The 15,478-nt window shown below is 44.4% G+C and overlaps 1 protein-coding gene across 1 annotated transcript in view; it reads right to left on the minus strand.

The window, feature by feature from the left end:
- The window catches only part of ppip5k2 (diphosphoinositol pentakisphosphate kinase 2), a 207,207-nt gene extending 199,298 nt beyond the window's left edge, over window positions 1-7,909 (minus strand). Inside the window, 1 exon segment of the mRNA XM_085987698.1 lies at window positions 7,724-7,909. The gene's annotated coding sequence lies outside the window, so the exon portion shown is untranslated.
- Between the last annotated feature and the right edge of the window lie 7,569 nt (window positions 7,910-15,478).

Here is a 15,478-nt window from a genome sequence, read left to right on the forward strand (position 1 = left end):
TGAAGACGACTAATTTTCAGCATTATGAGGCGTGGGACTAAATTGGACAGTTCTTTCAAAGAGCATGCACAGGCCCCCTTCTGTACTGTAAGATTCTAATTGGCAGTTAATTGTGGATGATGCAATTTTTCTAAAAGCTGTATTTTTAATGAAGTGATAACTTTTATGTGCATTAGGTTGACACCTGAAGATTAGAATACATTTACATTTTTGATCAGTATCAGCATCAAGCACTCCCAAGTATAGCATGGTTAGATGATCTTGTTCTTTCGTATGGTAGCAAAGCAAATCAAATGTCAATATCCAAGTTGGATATCCAGGCCAAAACTTCCGGTGTAACAGTGTGGATATCTTGTAGGCTGCCTGCAAATTTCCTCTGAGGGCAGTGATGTGCTCCAGGGTCTGATTAGGAGCTCCACAGTTGCATGATGGGGATGCTTTAATCTTCCATGTATGGAGATGGTGGCAGCATCTACCATGACCGGTTCTGAGGCGGTTGATGGTTGGCCACTGTTTGCGAGGAAGGTTTGATCCTTCAGGTTGTACTATGGAGTTCTCTATAAAAGGAATCCATTCCGTATGTCGCAGTTCTTCCAAGCATTTCGCCATCGATCAAGGCTGAGGGGAGATCACTGAAGGGCTTCAGCGACGGTCCAAAATGGCCTTCTAGATTTGAGACGGGTTGGTGGTAGGTTGTTCAAGTCGGCCTGGATCTGCGTGTCTTTGCTTGTGTAGTGGTTGTGTTCTCTGGAGACTGTATATTCGCGAAGTAGGTGTGGTGGCGTGATGTTTGCAAGCAAGGGCAGCCAAGGTGTTGGTGTCGATGAAAGCTTACCGGTGATAATTCTCATAGTAGAATTCAGCTGGACATCAATGGATTTGACATGCGGACTTAGATGATGTTATACTTGCTTGGTCAGCATTAGTAAGGTACTCTGAATAGTCTGTCCCAGTTTACACTTGCTTTAGGTACATTGGTTTCCTCTGAACCAGTCTCCTTGCCATGCACAAATATGCTGCGTCATGTGTTACAGACACTCAAGCACAGCCACATTCAGATTTACAGAGGAAATCAAAGGATCCAGTGGATATATAGCACGGTCCCAACATACATCAAGACATGCTCTTGGTTCTGAAAAATTGCATCATCTCCCCTTCTTAGTCTGAAGCCAACTTGGAACTGTCAATGGACCACAACTTTAGGTAGTTCTAGGAGGGACACCAAAATCACAGCAAGTGTTGGCTGCCCCATACTACAATTTTTCACACCGAATTAGTGCATTTTATGGGAATTTTTACTGGAATAAGGCAATTTTCCTCAACCATGTAATTCAAAAAGCATTCCTTAATCCAAACCAATTTTTCCAATTAACACACCAGCCTACTTATAGGCCTTTTGGATAAATATCTCAATCATCATAATTAGTTACGTGCTGTGGACCTATGGCCCAAATTATTTTTCCTCCCACCTCCACTGAAAGCATCAACTCCTAATTAAGGTACAGTTCCATGGTTGTCAGGTAATTCCCATAGTTTCCAATGGTGCCTTTTTGGAGTGCAGAAATTATAGAATCCAGAGGATTTCTTTAATCCATGACTTGCCATGCAACCCACAAACTTGTTATTTCACTAGCCCAGATCAGGAATCAATCCATCATGCAGCTCGGGTACTTATTGCCTTAACCAGTTGAACGAGGGGCAGCACATGGTGTCTTACATTTTTCTCTCTTTCTCTCCCTCCCTCCCCAGTGAAGCACAATGTAATGTCCCATTACATTAAAGCTACTATACAAACACAAGCAGATGTTACTGTGAACATTTCCTTTTCTGTTTACTTTAACAGTAATGGACTAGATTGGAGCACAGGTCTCAGAATTGCGACAGAATGGCCATGGAGAAGGGAGGCAATATGGATGGGGGGAGTGAGGCAGGATGGAGACTTGGAGAGAAAATGGGAGGAGATGATTTGGCAGATGGGGTAAGGAGGGGAAAAAAATCAGGTGATGGGAGTGTTGTGGGTGTGACAAGGCAGCGAGGAGCTAGAGGGTATAGAACGTGAGAGTAATGCGAAGGGAAATCAGTCAGGAATGCAATACAAGTGACGGCATGAGCAAATGGGAAGGGGTTACTAGGAGGAAGTGATGGGAAGGGGAAACAATGCACACAATGGCAGCAAGGGAATGGGAGGAAGCAACAGTAAATCATGAAGTGGTAAAGATGCAAAGATTGCCACAGAAGTCTGCAAATGGCATTTTCCCCCCACACCCACGGCCCCAAAAGACCTACAGCCCTCAGCAGCTCTGATCCCTGGCATATCAACCAAAAAGAAAGAGAAGGAAAACAAAGAACAAACTTGCATTTATATAGTGCCTTTCATGTCCTCAGGGCATCCCAAAGTGCTTTACAAGATTACACAACAGCAAATTGATGAATGGTCAGTTAATCTGCTTTTATTTGATATTGATTGAGGGCTAAATGTTGGCCAGAACACCAGGAAAACTACCCTGCTCTTCTTCAAATAATGCCATAGGATCTTTATATCTACCTAAACAGGCAGATTGCACCTCTGACAATACAGCACTTACTCAGTAAAGTACTGAAGAAAGAGGAGGAGCACAGAGAGGGTGTAACATAAATGCAAAAAGAGGGGAAAAAAAGAGAAAATGTAGACACAGACAAAACAGGAAGAGCACAATAGTCAAACAAGAGAGATAATATCCTGCAATTTATCATGAGCCATGAGAGAACACTAGTAATATATTAAAAATCTTGCATATAAAACACACTTCCTGTCTACATTAACCTTGTGCCTTGGGCCACAATTTGAGTCATGCTTCATACATCAACATTTATGAGAAAATCCAACATTAACAATTTATAATGTGAAAAGCCTACGTCAAAATGTGTTAATTGCGCTACAATTGTAGACCTCTCAACCGCAGGTGACACTGTTACACCTCCTTGATTGCACATCCACCTCCTCCACCCCTGCAGCATGGACCTTCACACCCTTCTATCCGAGTGTCTCTGGGCTGCTTTAGCCCCTGCTCAGGTTTGTTCTTGTGCTTCTCTCAGTGATATAGGCCAGTGGCATAGCAGGGACAGGGCTACACATGAAAAGTTGAAGGGGATAGTGATACTCAGGGAGGGAGGCAACAGAATATAGGGCTGAGCAGCATCAGAGTTGATGAGAAAGAGAAGATACAGGTTAGGCAGAGCAGATTGGGAGACAAAAGGAGGAAAGCAGGTCAGTGCATAGGGACTTGATGGAAAGAGTAACAATTAATGGTCCTCTGACCTCTTGTCAACTACCCTAATCAGCAGGGAATGGATGGAGGATTAGGTGGGATGGAAGGCAACAGAGGAAGGATCAACAGGGCAGTCCGAAGGGGGGCATTTATGGGATGCAATGACAGCACAGGTTTGGTAGGAAGAAGGTTGGTGGGAATGCAATAGGTACTCGGTGGAATCGGAATGAGGAAATGGGGTAGTGACAGGGAAAGGCAATGGGAAGTCGCCGGAAATACATGGCTTGTAGTCACCCCAAGTCTCACTTCCCCATCATATCACCCCTAATCAAAAGGGAACAAAAAAAGACAAGCAAAATGACACAGGGACAGAGAAGCAGGAAAGACCCAGAAGGAGACAACATGAAAGGCAGACAAGAGAAACAACAAGTCCTCAAATGACCATGTATAACACGCAATGTCTTAAAAAATCAATGTCTTCTCTATGTAATGAATACATGGCAAAACATCATGTGACTACACTTTGGAAAAAAATTTAAATACCAAATGTGCCATCTAACTACCACAAAAGAGTGGCTGCCTTCAGAAATGTGGAGAAACAGTGAGGCAACTTTGCAGAAGACCTATTGTAAAAAAGACATGTACTTAGGAAGTCACAAAAACTTCTTCAAGTGATTCACATACAATGAATTATTTGAAGTGCAGCAACTGTTATGTAGGAAAAGGTAACAGCTGTTTATTTCATGCACAGCATGATCCCAAAAAACAAGCAATGAGATAGACAATCAGATAATCTCTAATTTTTCTTATTGATGGAGGAAGAAACATCAATGAAGACACCAGCAGAACTCCCTGCTTTCTTCAAATAGTGCCATTTAAAAAAATATATAAATGGTATATCCAACTGAACAAGCAGATGGGGTCTAACTTCTCAGCTAAAGGACAGCCCTTCTGACAATGCAGAACTCTCTCAGTATTGCAATGAAGGGTGAGCCCAGTTTGTGCACTCAAGTCATTATTTAGGAATACACACACGGTTTTAATAGTTTGGGGCAGGGCACTGGAGATGATACTTCAATTATAACACGTAGTACCAAGAGAAGGAAATAAAGCAAACTTCCTGCCAAGAAAGATTAAGAATGCAAGGACCTTGTAGAATCGCTCCCATTCATCAAAATGGTATTCTCCACAGTGCTGAAGTGAACTCGCATCGAGTCACATTCTCAGAGATAAAAACAGATGCATAAAAGGACTAATCCCCTTTCATTTGTAACATTACAACTTGGGCAACACCTCCCATATGGCCAAACTAACTCTTGCACAGTATAAGTGGATATCCTGCCCAGATGCTTCAGTACCTTTTTGTTCCAAGCCATTTCCTGAAAAATGTATGACTGCATTCCTTGCAAGACCTGAGGAGACATCCAGGTGGCATCGTAGTATGTGTAGAATTCTCTTTAGAAGAACCTGAAAGTTAACCTTCTCAATTGCATCCTCCACACACCAATGAAGAATGACTAAATAGTACTCAGGATGAAGAGGAAGAGGTCACATGTTTGAGGGATGCCCAAAAAGTAACTACGGAACCAGTGAAATGATCTTGCATTTAACTTTTGATTTTCCTGCCAGCTAGATTGTAGCACATATTTAATAGGCCATATTTTGGTGACAAACTTATCAAGCAACTTAAATCCATATAAAATAAATTAAGTGCCAATATTGGTGAAAGGGATTTGGTGAATTCCAGGTAAAAGGCCACAGCCTACAACAAGCATCCACAAAATGGAAGCATTTCTTAAACTGACTTGTGGGGAAGCAGATAAAAATTTGTGATCATAAGTGACACTGGGAGACAACCTTCAACATAAACTGGGGACTATACCAAGTACTGCAGGATCAGAATGTCCATCAGAAAAAGGCTGATCTATTACTAGTCCTCGGTTTCACTGATTCAACATATTGAATATAGAGCCACCAACCTTGTGGTTTGCAACATAGCGATGGCATATCATGGGTTTGAAAGGAAGGTACAGGGTACTTTAATTTTTGCAAGTTTAATGCCAGAAGAGGTACATTTGGATTAATTTTTCAGATCACAGTCATGAATTATTTATTTAATGTGCCAGATGGACCGAGCACTGGTTGCATGTAGTACTGATCTATGCAGAGATGACACGAGGCAGTGCACCTAACAGAACTCCCAATCTTTTAATTCAGGATATCCTAAGTTGTTGGAGCTAGATCCACTTGCTGCAAGCTGAAAAGCCCAAACAGGTGCAGCCAACAGAGTAGTTGTAACCATCAGCTATGAGGATACAAGTGCATTTTGTGCAGTGCTAAAACCTACACATGGGGAGACCATTTTAATGAAGATAGAAACATAGAAGATAGGAGCAGGAGTAGGCCATTCAGCCCCTCGAGCCTGCTCCGCCATTCAATGAGATCATGGCTGATCATCCAAATTCAGCACCCTGTCCCTGCCTTCTCCCCATATCCCTTGATCCCTTTAGCCTTAAGAAATATATCCAACTCCTTCTTGAATATATTTAATGAATTGGCCTCCACTGCCTTCTGTGGTAGAGAATTCCACAGGTTCACCACTCTCTGGGTGAAGAAATTCCTCCTCATCTCTGTCCTAAATGGCTTACCCCTTATCCTTAGACTGTGAACCCCTGGTTCTGGACTCCCCGGCCATCGGGAACATCCTTGCTGCCTCCAGTCTGTCTAGTCCTGTTGGAATTTTATAAGTTTCAATGAGATCCCCTCTCATTCTTCGAAACTCCAGCGAGTATAAACCCAATCGACCCAATCTCTCCTCATACGTCATTCCTGCCCACTCAGGTATCAGTCCGGTGAATCTTCGCTGCACTCCCTCCATGGCAAGAACGTCCTTCCTCAGGTAAGGCGACCAAAACTGCACACAATCCTCAAGATGTGGTCTCACCAAGGCCCTGTACAACTGCAGTAAGACATCCTTGCTCCTGTACTCAAATCCTCTCGCTATGAAGGCTAACATACCATTTGCCTTCTTAACTGCCTGCTGCACCTGCATGCTTACCTTCAGGTGACTGGTGCACAAGGACACCCAGGTCTCGTTGCACTTCCCCTTCTCCCAATCTATTGCTGTTCAGATAATAATCTGCCTTCCTGTTTTTGCCACCAAAGTGGATAACCTCGTATTTATCCACATTATACTGCATCTGCCATGCTTCTGCCCAATCATCCAACCTGTCCAAATCATACTGGAGTTTCTCGGCATCCTCCTCACAGCACACACACCCACCCAGCTTTGTGTCGTAACACTCAATGTTTTCAAGGGGAGACTGGATAGGCACTTGAGGGAAATAAACTTGCAGGGCTACGGGGATAGAGTGGGAGAATGAGACTGACTGGATTGCTCTACAGAGAGTTGGCCTCCACTGCCTTTTTAAAAATAAAATACTGCTTTAACACAAAACTTTTTGCAGGATCTTGAAGAACTATGGCAAATAAAGACTGATCCGAAGATAATTTTCTATACCTGGTACTACAAAAAAGTTTAGCTATTTAAAAAATGGCTGGATTACTGGCAAGAGCGAACACTTTGTCAAGCTGAGAAAAACTAAACGGACAGTTCAGGATAGAGCAAGCCATTATGCTCTGTGCAGGAATAGTGTTGTTCACATAGGAAGCACCTCAGAAATTAGGTGGTCATAAAACACCTTAAAAGGAAGACTGTCTTTTTTCCGTTGTATTTGAAAGTCTGGTTCAGTAAATGCATTTTTCTAGCAGCACCCCAACATACTGAGATATGCAGCCTTTGGTTTTGGACCAAAGCTCCTTTTTGGCATCACAGGTGAAGCCATCCTATGGCTTTAATACAGCTTGACCATAACCAGATGTATTGGTCTGACCCCTGGAGCGGACTGACTGTCCGGGTGGGTCAAGAACCTTCAACTTGGTCACCGACAGTGTGTGGAATCACTGAGGGTGCTCAGACCGAGCCTGGGACTCGGCCATTGCTGCCATCGCCCATGTGCTGCCGCCGGGCCGGCAATCTCAGTCTGCTCCCGGGTAAGAGGGGCATTTAACCCAAAGCCATGGGGGGGCGGGCTGCACCCACACAGAGGGGCCGCCGATTCAGACACTTTCCATCAAACACGCCGCAGGGGTGTGCGAGAGGGAAGCGGAGAACCGGCTTGTCCTGAGGCGCAGCCCCGCACGGCGGTTACCCGCTGTCCGTTACTGGCCCACACGGCGGTTACCTGCTGTCCGTTACCGGCCCGCACGGCGGGTACCCGCTGTCCGTTACCGGCCCGCACGGCGGGTACCCGCTATCCGTTACCGGCCCGCACGGCGGGTACCCGCTGTCCGTTACCGGCCCGCACGGCGGGTACCCGCTGTCCGTTACCGGCCCGCACGGCGGTTACCCGCTGTCCGTTACCGGCCCGCACGGCGGTTACCCGCTATCCGTCACCGGCCCGCACGGCGGTTACCTGCTGTCCGTCACCGGCCCGCACGGCGGTTACCCGCTGTCCGTTACCGGGTGCCTGCTTCTCGCTCTGCCACAGGCCCCGGCTCCTCACTAGCTCGAATCCATCCCACCGCAAAAAGCGTCCGGAGAGATCAGCTTCCGCACACCACCACCTCACTTCAGTTCCGCTTTTAGAGTTCAACAATCAGTTTAGCAGGAAGTAAGTGCCTGGGGTTGTGTTTATGAAGAAAGTTATTATGTTATTCAAACCTGTCTACTCTTATTCATCAGGAGTGACAGTTATTCACTTTGGTTTATAATATGGCAAATATTTAAAGAAATATGCTAAAATTCTCAATAAATATACATTGCATTGAGAAATAAAAACTCCACAGGAAAAGTGATCCATCCGTGGCTAACTAAAGAAATTAAGGATAGTATTAGATTAAAAGAAGAGGCTTATGATGTTGCGAAAAATAGTAGTAAGCCTGAGGATTGTGAGAGCTTTAGAAACCAACAAAGGATAACCAAAAGATTGAAAAAAGGGAGAAAATAGAATGAGAGTAGACTACATCAAGAAATATAAAAATAGATTGGAAGAGCTTCTACAAGTATGTAAAAAAGGAAGAGCATAGAAAAAGTAAGCATTGGGCCCTTAGAGGCTGAGACAGATGAAATGATAATGAGGAATAAGGAAATGGCAAAGACTTTAAATAAATATTTTGTACCTGTCTTCACAGTAGAAGACACTAAAAGCATACCAAAAATAGTGGGGAGCCAAGGGGCGAATAAGAGTGAGGAACTTAAAGTAATTAATATCAGTAGAGAAAAAATGCTTGAGAAACTAATGGGAGTAAAAGCCGACAAATCCCCTGGACCTGATGGCCTACATCCTAGGGTTTTAAAACAGGTGGCTGCAGAGATAGTGGATGCATTGGTTGTGATCTTTCAAAATTTCCTACATTCTGGAACGGTCCCAGCGGATTGGAAGGTAACAAATATAACCCCGGTATTCAAGAAAGGAGGGAGAGAGAAAACAATTAGCCTGATATCAGTTGTCGGGAAAATGCTGGAATCCATTATTAAGGAAGTGGTAACAGGGCACTTAGAAAAGCATAATATGATTAGGCCGAGTCAACATGGTTTTATGAAAGGGAAATCATGTTTAACAAATTTATTGGAGTTTTTTGAGGATGTAACTAGCAGGGTAGATAAAGGAGAACCAGTGAATGTAGTATGTTCAGATTTCCAAAAGGCATTCCATAAGATGTCACATAAAAGGTTGCTACGCAAGATAAGGGCTCACGGGGTTTAGGGTAATATATTAATTAGCATGGATAGAGGATTGGTTAACGGACAGAAAACAGAGAGTAGGGATAAGCGGTTCATTTTCTGGTTGGCAGGCTGTAACTAGTGGGGTGCCACAAGGATCAGTGCTTGGGCCTCAGCTGTTTACAATCTATATTAATGACTTAGATGAAGGGACTGAGTGCAATGTATCCAAGTTTGCTGACAATACAAAGCTAGGTGGTAAAGTAAGCTGTGAGGAGGACTCAAAGAGCCTGCAAAGGGACATAGAAAGATAGAAAAATAGAAGCTGGAGTAGGCCATTCAGCCCTTCGGGCCTGCTCCGCCATTCAAAATGATCATGGCTGATCCTCTGTCTCAATACCATATTCCCGCTCTCTCTCCATACCCCTTGACGCCTTTTGCATCTAGAAATCTATCTATCTCCTTTAAATATATTCAATGACTTGGCCGCAACAGCCTTCTATGGTAGAGAATTCCACAGGTTCACCACCCCCTGAGTGAAGAAATTTCTCCTCATCTCAGTCCTAAATGTCCTACCCTGTATCGTGAGACTGTGACCCCTCGGTCTTGACCACCCCAGCCAGGGGAAACATCCTCCCTGCATCCAGTCTGTCTAGCCCTGTCAGAATTTTATATGTTTCAATACGTTTCATTCTTCTAAACTCTAGTGAATACAGGCCTAGTCGACCCAATCTCTCCTCATACGACAGTCCTGCCATCCCAGGAATCAGTCTGGTGAACCTTTGCTGCACTCCCTCTATGGCAAGTATATTCTTTCTTAGGTAAGGAGACCAAAACTGCACACAGTACTCCAGGTGTGATCTCACCAAGGCCCTGTATAACTGTAGTAAGACATCCTTACTCCTGTACTCAAATTCTCTTGCAATGAAAGCCAACATACCATTTACCTTCCTAACTGCCTGCTGCACCTGCATGTTTGCTTTCAGTGACTGGTGTACAAGGACACCCAGGTCCCTTTGTACACTTCCCAATCTAGCACCATTTAAATAATACTCTGCCTTTCTGTTTTTCCTACCGAAGTGGATAACTTCACATTTATCCACATTATACTGCATCTGCCATGTATTTGCCCACTCACTAAACTTGTCTAAATTGCCTTGAAGCCTCTTTGCATCCTCCTCACAACTCACAATCCCACCTAGTTTTGTGTCATCAGCAAACCTGGAAATATTACATTTGGTTCCCTCATCCAAATCATTGATATATATTGTGAATAGCTGGGGCCCAAACACTGATCCCTGCGGTACCCCACTAGTCACCGCCTGCCACCCCGAAAAAGACCCATTTATTCCTACTCTCTGTTTCCTGTCTGTTAACCAATTTTCAATCCATGCCAGTATATTACCCCCAATCCCATGTGCTTTAATTTTGCACACTAACCTCTTATGTGGGACTTTATCAAAGGCCTTTTGAAAATCCAAATACACCACATCCACTGGTTCTCCCTTATCTATTCTACCAGTTACATCCTCAAAAAGCTCCAGTAGGTTTGTCAAACACGATTTCCCTTTCATAAATCCATGTTGACTTTGTCTAATCCCGTTGATATTTTCTAAGTGTCCTGTTACCACATCCTTTATAATAGACTCTAGCATTTTCCCTACTACTGATGTTAGGCTAACTGGTCTGTAGTTCCCTGTTTTCTCTCTCCCACCTTTTTTAAATAGTGGGGTTACATTTGCCACCCTTCAAACTGCAGGAACTGTTCCATAATCTATAGAATTTTGGAAGATGACAACCAATGCATTCACTATTTCCATGGCTACCTCTTTTAGTACTCTGAGATGCAGATTATCAGGCCCTGGGGATTTATCGGCTTTCAGTGCCATTAATTTCTCCAGCACTATTTTTTTACTAATACTAATTTCCTTTAATTCCTCCTTCTCACTAGACCCTTGGTTCCCTAGCATTTCTGGGAAGTTATTTGTGTCCTCTTCCGTGAAGACAGAACCAAAGTATTTGTTTAATTGCTCAGCCATTTCTTTGTTCCCCATTATAAATTCTCCCGTTTCTGACTGTAAGGGACTTACATTTGTCTTCACTAATATTTTTCTTTTTACATACTTGTAGAAGCTTTTACAGCCTGCTTTTATGTACCAAGGTAAAGTGAGTGGGCAATAAGGTGGCAGATGGAGTATAATGTGAGCTTATTCACTTTGGTAGGAAGAATAGACAAACTGAATATTTTTTAAATGGTGAGAAACTATTAAATGTTGGTGTTCAGACAGATTTAGATGTCCTCGTACAGGAAACACAGAAAGCTAGCAATAACTTAGCACCTCATCTTTCGATTAGGCACTTTACAGCCTTCTGAACTCAATATCGAGTTCAACAATTTCAGACTATAACCTCTGCCCCAATCTTTTTTTTTCCCTCTCTCTCGCATGGCAGCTGTCTTTCATTCTGCCAGTGCCATTTACACTTCATCTAGAGCCATCTTTTGTTTCTTAACTTGTCCCATTACCATCTCCTTTTGCCTTGCACCATCATCCCTTTTGACTCTTAATCTCTCCTGCCTTCCATCCTATCACAGACTTTGTTCTTTCCTCCCCTCCCCCCTTTCCCTGCCCCTCCCCTTGCTTAAAAACCTGTTCCATCTCCAGCTTTTTCCAGTTCTGACGAAGGGTCATCGACCTGAAACGTTAACTCTGTTTCTCTCGCCACAGATGCTGCCTGACCTGCTGAGTATTTCCAGCATTTTCTGTTTTTATTTCAGATTTCCAGCATCCGCAGTATTTTGCTTTTGTACAGAAAGTTAGCATGCAGATACAGCAAGCAATTAGGAAGGCAAATGGCATGTTGGCCTTTATTGCAAGGGGGTTGGAGTATAAGAGTAAGGAAGCCTTACTACAATTGTACAGGGCTTTGCTGAGACCACACCTGGAGTACTGTGCACAGTTTTGGTCTCCTTATCTGAGAAAGGACGTACATGCCTTAGAGGTGGTGCAACGAAGGTTCACTAGATTGATCCCTGGGTTTAGAGGGTTGTCCTATGAGGAGAGATTGAGTAGATTGGGCCTATACTCTCTGGAGTTTAGACGAGGTGATCTCATTGAAACACATAAGATTCTGAGGGGGTTTGACAGTGTAGATGCTGAGAGGTTGTTTCCCCTGGCTGGAGAATCTAGAACTAGGGGATATAGAAAAGAAAAAAAGACTTGCATTTATATAGCTCCTTTCACGACCACCGGACGTCTCAAAGCATCTCAGGATAAGGGGTCGGCCATTTAAGACTGAGATGAGGAGGAATTTCTTCACTCCGAGAGTTGTGAATCTTTGGAATTCTCAAAGTGCTGTGGATGCTGCTTCGTTGAGTATATTCAAGGCTGGGATAGATTTTTGGACTCTAGGGGAATCAAGGGATATGGGGATCGGGCGGGAAAGTGGAGTTGAGATCAAAGATCAGCCTTGATCTTACTGAATGGTGGGGCAGGCTCGAGGGGCCGTGTGGCCGACTCCTGCTCCTAACTCTTACGTTCTTACATGACTCATTTCAATAGAGAAGCTCCTTCATACTGGAGATTCTGAGAGATGAAATTCAATGTTAAAGGGTGTCTCACATATAAATCAGTTGATGTTCTCCCAGTAATGCCAAACCCACTGTCTCCTAAATCATGAGACAGACTCTTAAAAATCATGAGATTGGGTAAGAAATCATGATTTTCTATTTTTTGGTTTATTAAATCTAATTGCTGGCTTTATTTAATCTCTAACAGGTCACAGCTCTTTACAAAAACTATATTACTACATTAGAAAATTCCTTACAAAAAACTTTTTAAAATCCTACCCGTTATCACCACCCTTCACCTGGTGCCCAACACAACCACCGTGCAATGCAGTCCCTACAGCTGCCAACTACAGGTAAGTTTTAGGGAAAAAAAATCAAAAACTTGACATCTCCCTGCTATTCCTGGAGTGGGATTAGGCTCGGTGGCTCCTGTTGGGAACACTGGCACCGTTTCACATGCAACCCTCCACCGCCCGCCTACTCACTGCACAACTGCTGAGTGTTTCAGGGTTTTTTTCCTCCCCCTCTGCTGTTTATCCGCCTGTCTGCACATGACCCCAGTTTAAGAACCACTGGATTATTCTTCCATTATCCAAATATATGGGAGGGCTGCTGTCATATCCAATTAACAAATTACAACAACAAGATTGTTCTGATTGACCTTGGGCAATGCTGCATTACCGGATATTAGCATATAAAGTCACTTCAGATAACTGGGCATGTGGGCTTACCTACAGGAATGGGTTTTGTCACTGGACTCAAGAAAACCATCTGATGCAGCCTAAAAACTTGAGCACCCTCATCATCGCCCTCCTCTTTCCTGTCACCGCTCATCACTGCTCCTTCAAGCCGGTTCGAGATGTCCCTTACCCTGGCACCAGGTAGGCAACATACCATGTGGGACTCTCAATCCTGCTTACAAAGGATGGTATCTGTCCCCCTAATTATAGAATCCCCTACAATTACCACATTACGCTTCCTCTCCTCGTCCTCCTCCCCCTTTAGGACAGCCTCCTGCTCCAAAGTGCCATAGTCCGCATTCTGGCTGTCCTTCTGACAGTCTTTAGCCTTATCCTCACAGGTAGCAAGTACATTGTACCTGTTGGATAGGATCAGTTTCTGTGGATCCTCGTTCTCTTTCTTACCTGGGTTCCCCTTACTCTGCACACTACCGGTCACACCAACCCCGTTCGGATCCTGCACCTCTCTACGAGGTGTGACCGAGGTCTGGAGCAAACTGTCCAGATACTCTTCCCCTTCCCTATGTGTTGGAGTGTCTCCAACTCGCACTCCAGCTCAATGACTCTGAGCCAGAGAGATTTGAGATGGAGACAGCTAATGCAGACATGTTCACTCAGGACAGTCTCGCTGTCCACAAACTCCCACATACTGCAGTCCAGACACACAACCTGCTCTGCCATATTTTAGTCTAACCTTTTATTTATTTAATTCATTAAAATCTTTATTCAACGAGTATATATAGTTATATTAATTAGTTTATCTAGTTAAGTGTTTAATTTAATAAAGTACTGACATGAATCAGTCATTCATGAAAGAAAGACTTATGAAATAATACTGAGCGGCCTACGGGTGGCGCTGTCCAGGGAGAGTATAAATACTCGGGCACGGGCCCAGCTTGCGCAGGACATTCTTAACAGGAACTAGTGAAGGACACAACTAGACCTCCATGTTGTAAAACAGTCGATTAAAGCTTTGTTTAACGCTTAGATCAAGTGCCTAGTAGTTTTCTTACGTCAAGTACGTTATAGTTTCCCACTCTTAGTTTAAACCACTACCTAGCTTAGAGAGAAAAAACGTTAATACTCACCAACCAATTACCTACCTGATGTCCTGTGACATCACTCCTTGAGTTTTTTTGTTGTTTTAGAATTTGCCGGAGATATACTGCCGCCTCCGGTGCCAACTCCTCACAGGTCCACGCTGTCTCTGCTCCCAATGTATTTATGGTCAGCATCCTCACGTCCCGGTTCCTCGCAGGTCCGCACTGTCTCTGCTCCCACTGTATTTATGGTCAGCCTCCTCACATCCCGACTTCTCTCCCTCACATCTCGCCGTCAATTGCTTTCCTGTCTCTCTGTCTTTTTCTCACTACTTCTCAGTTTCTTTCTCATCTCTGTCTCCCCTTTCCTCTTTTCCCTGTATCTCACTATTTCTTGCCCTCAGTGTCTACCCCTCTCTCTACCTGCCTGGTCTCTCTCTCTTCCTTCCCCAATCTCTCCCACAGTCCTCTCCCCCCGGCTGCATCAATATCTTCCTTTTGCATCTCCATCCCTCTCCTCCCTCCACTGGTCTCTATCTCTTTCCCCTCCCCTGCGCCTCAACCTCTCCCTCTCTACCCCTATCTCTCGCATTCCTCTCTGTACCCCATCTCTCTCATTCATCTCTCTGTACCTCCATCTTCTACCATTCCTCCCTGTACCCCCTTCTCTCTCTGCATCAATCTTCCCCCACCTCTTTCTCTGTACCTCCATCTCCCTCCCTCCCATTCCTGTCTCTGTACTTCCATCTCTCTGCCTATCTCTCCCATCTCTCTCTCTGTGCCTCCATCTCTCTCTCTCTCCCCGTCATTCTTCTCCAATCTCTCTACCTCTCTCTGTACCCCATCTCCCTGTCATGCTTCACCATCTCTGCTCTCCCCACCCAAGTCCCATCCTCACCAGATCGCACTCACTGACTCTGCCGAACCACTCGAACAACGGCTGGACTTCGTCCCGTTGCACCTCCAGGAACAATTTCCCCATGCAGAGCTTCACTATCCTTGCCATGCAGGCAGGTGATCAGTACCGTCACAACGCAGCTCAGCCCGAGGAAGGAAGAAATGCAGAGCCACGGCCCAACTCCAATCACCCCTAATTCACAAAATGGCAGCCGCGGCACCACCATCCCTGCTTTTCCATTGGCTGCTCTCTGTCACTT

Source organism: Somniosus microcephalus, chromosome 1, assembly GCF_052327205.1.
Source record: "Somniosus microcephalus isolate GS21.2 chromosome 1, FLI_Smic_1.0, whole genome shotgun sequence".
Classification (NCBI taxonomy): domain Eukaryota; kingdom Metazoa; phylum Chordata; class Chondrichthyes; order Squaliformes; family Somniosidae; genus Somniosus; species Somniosus microcephalus.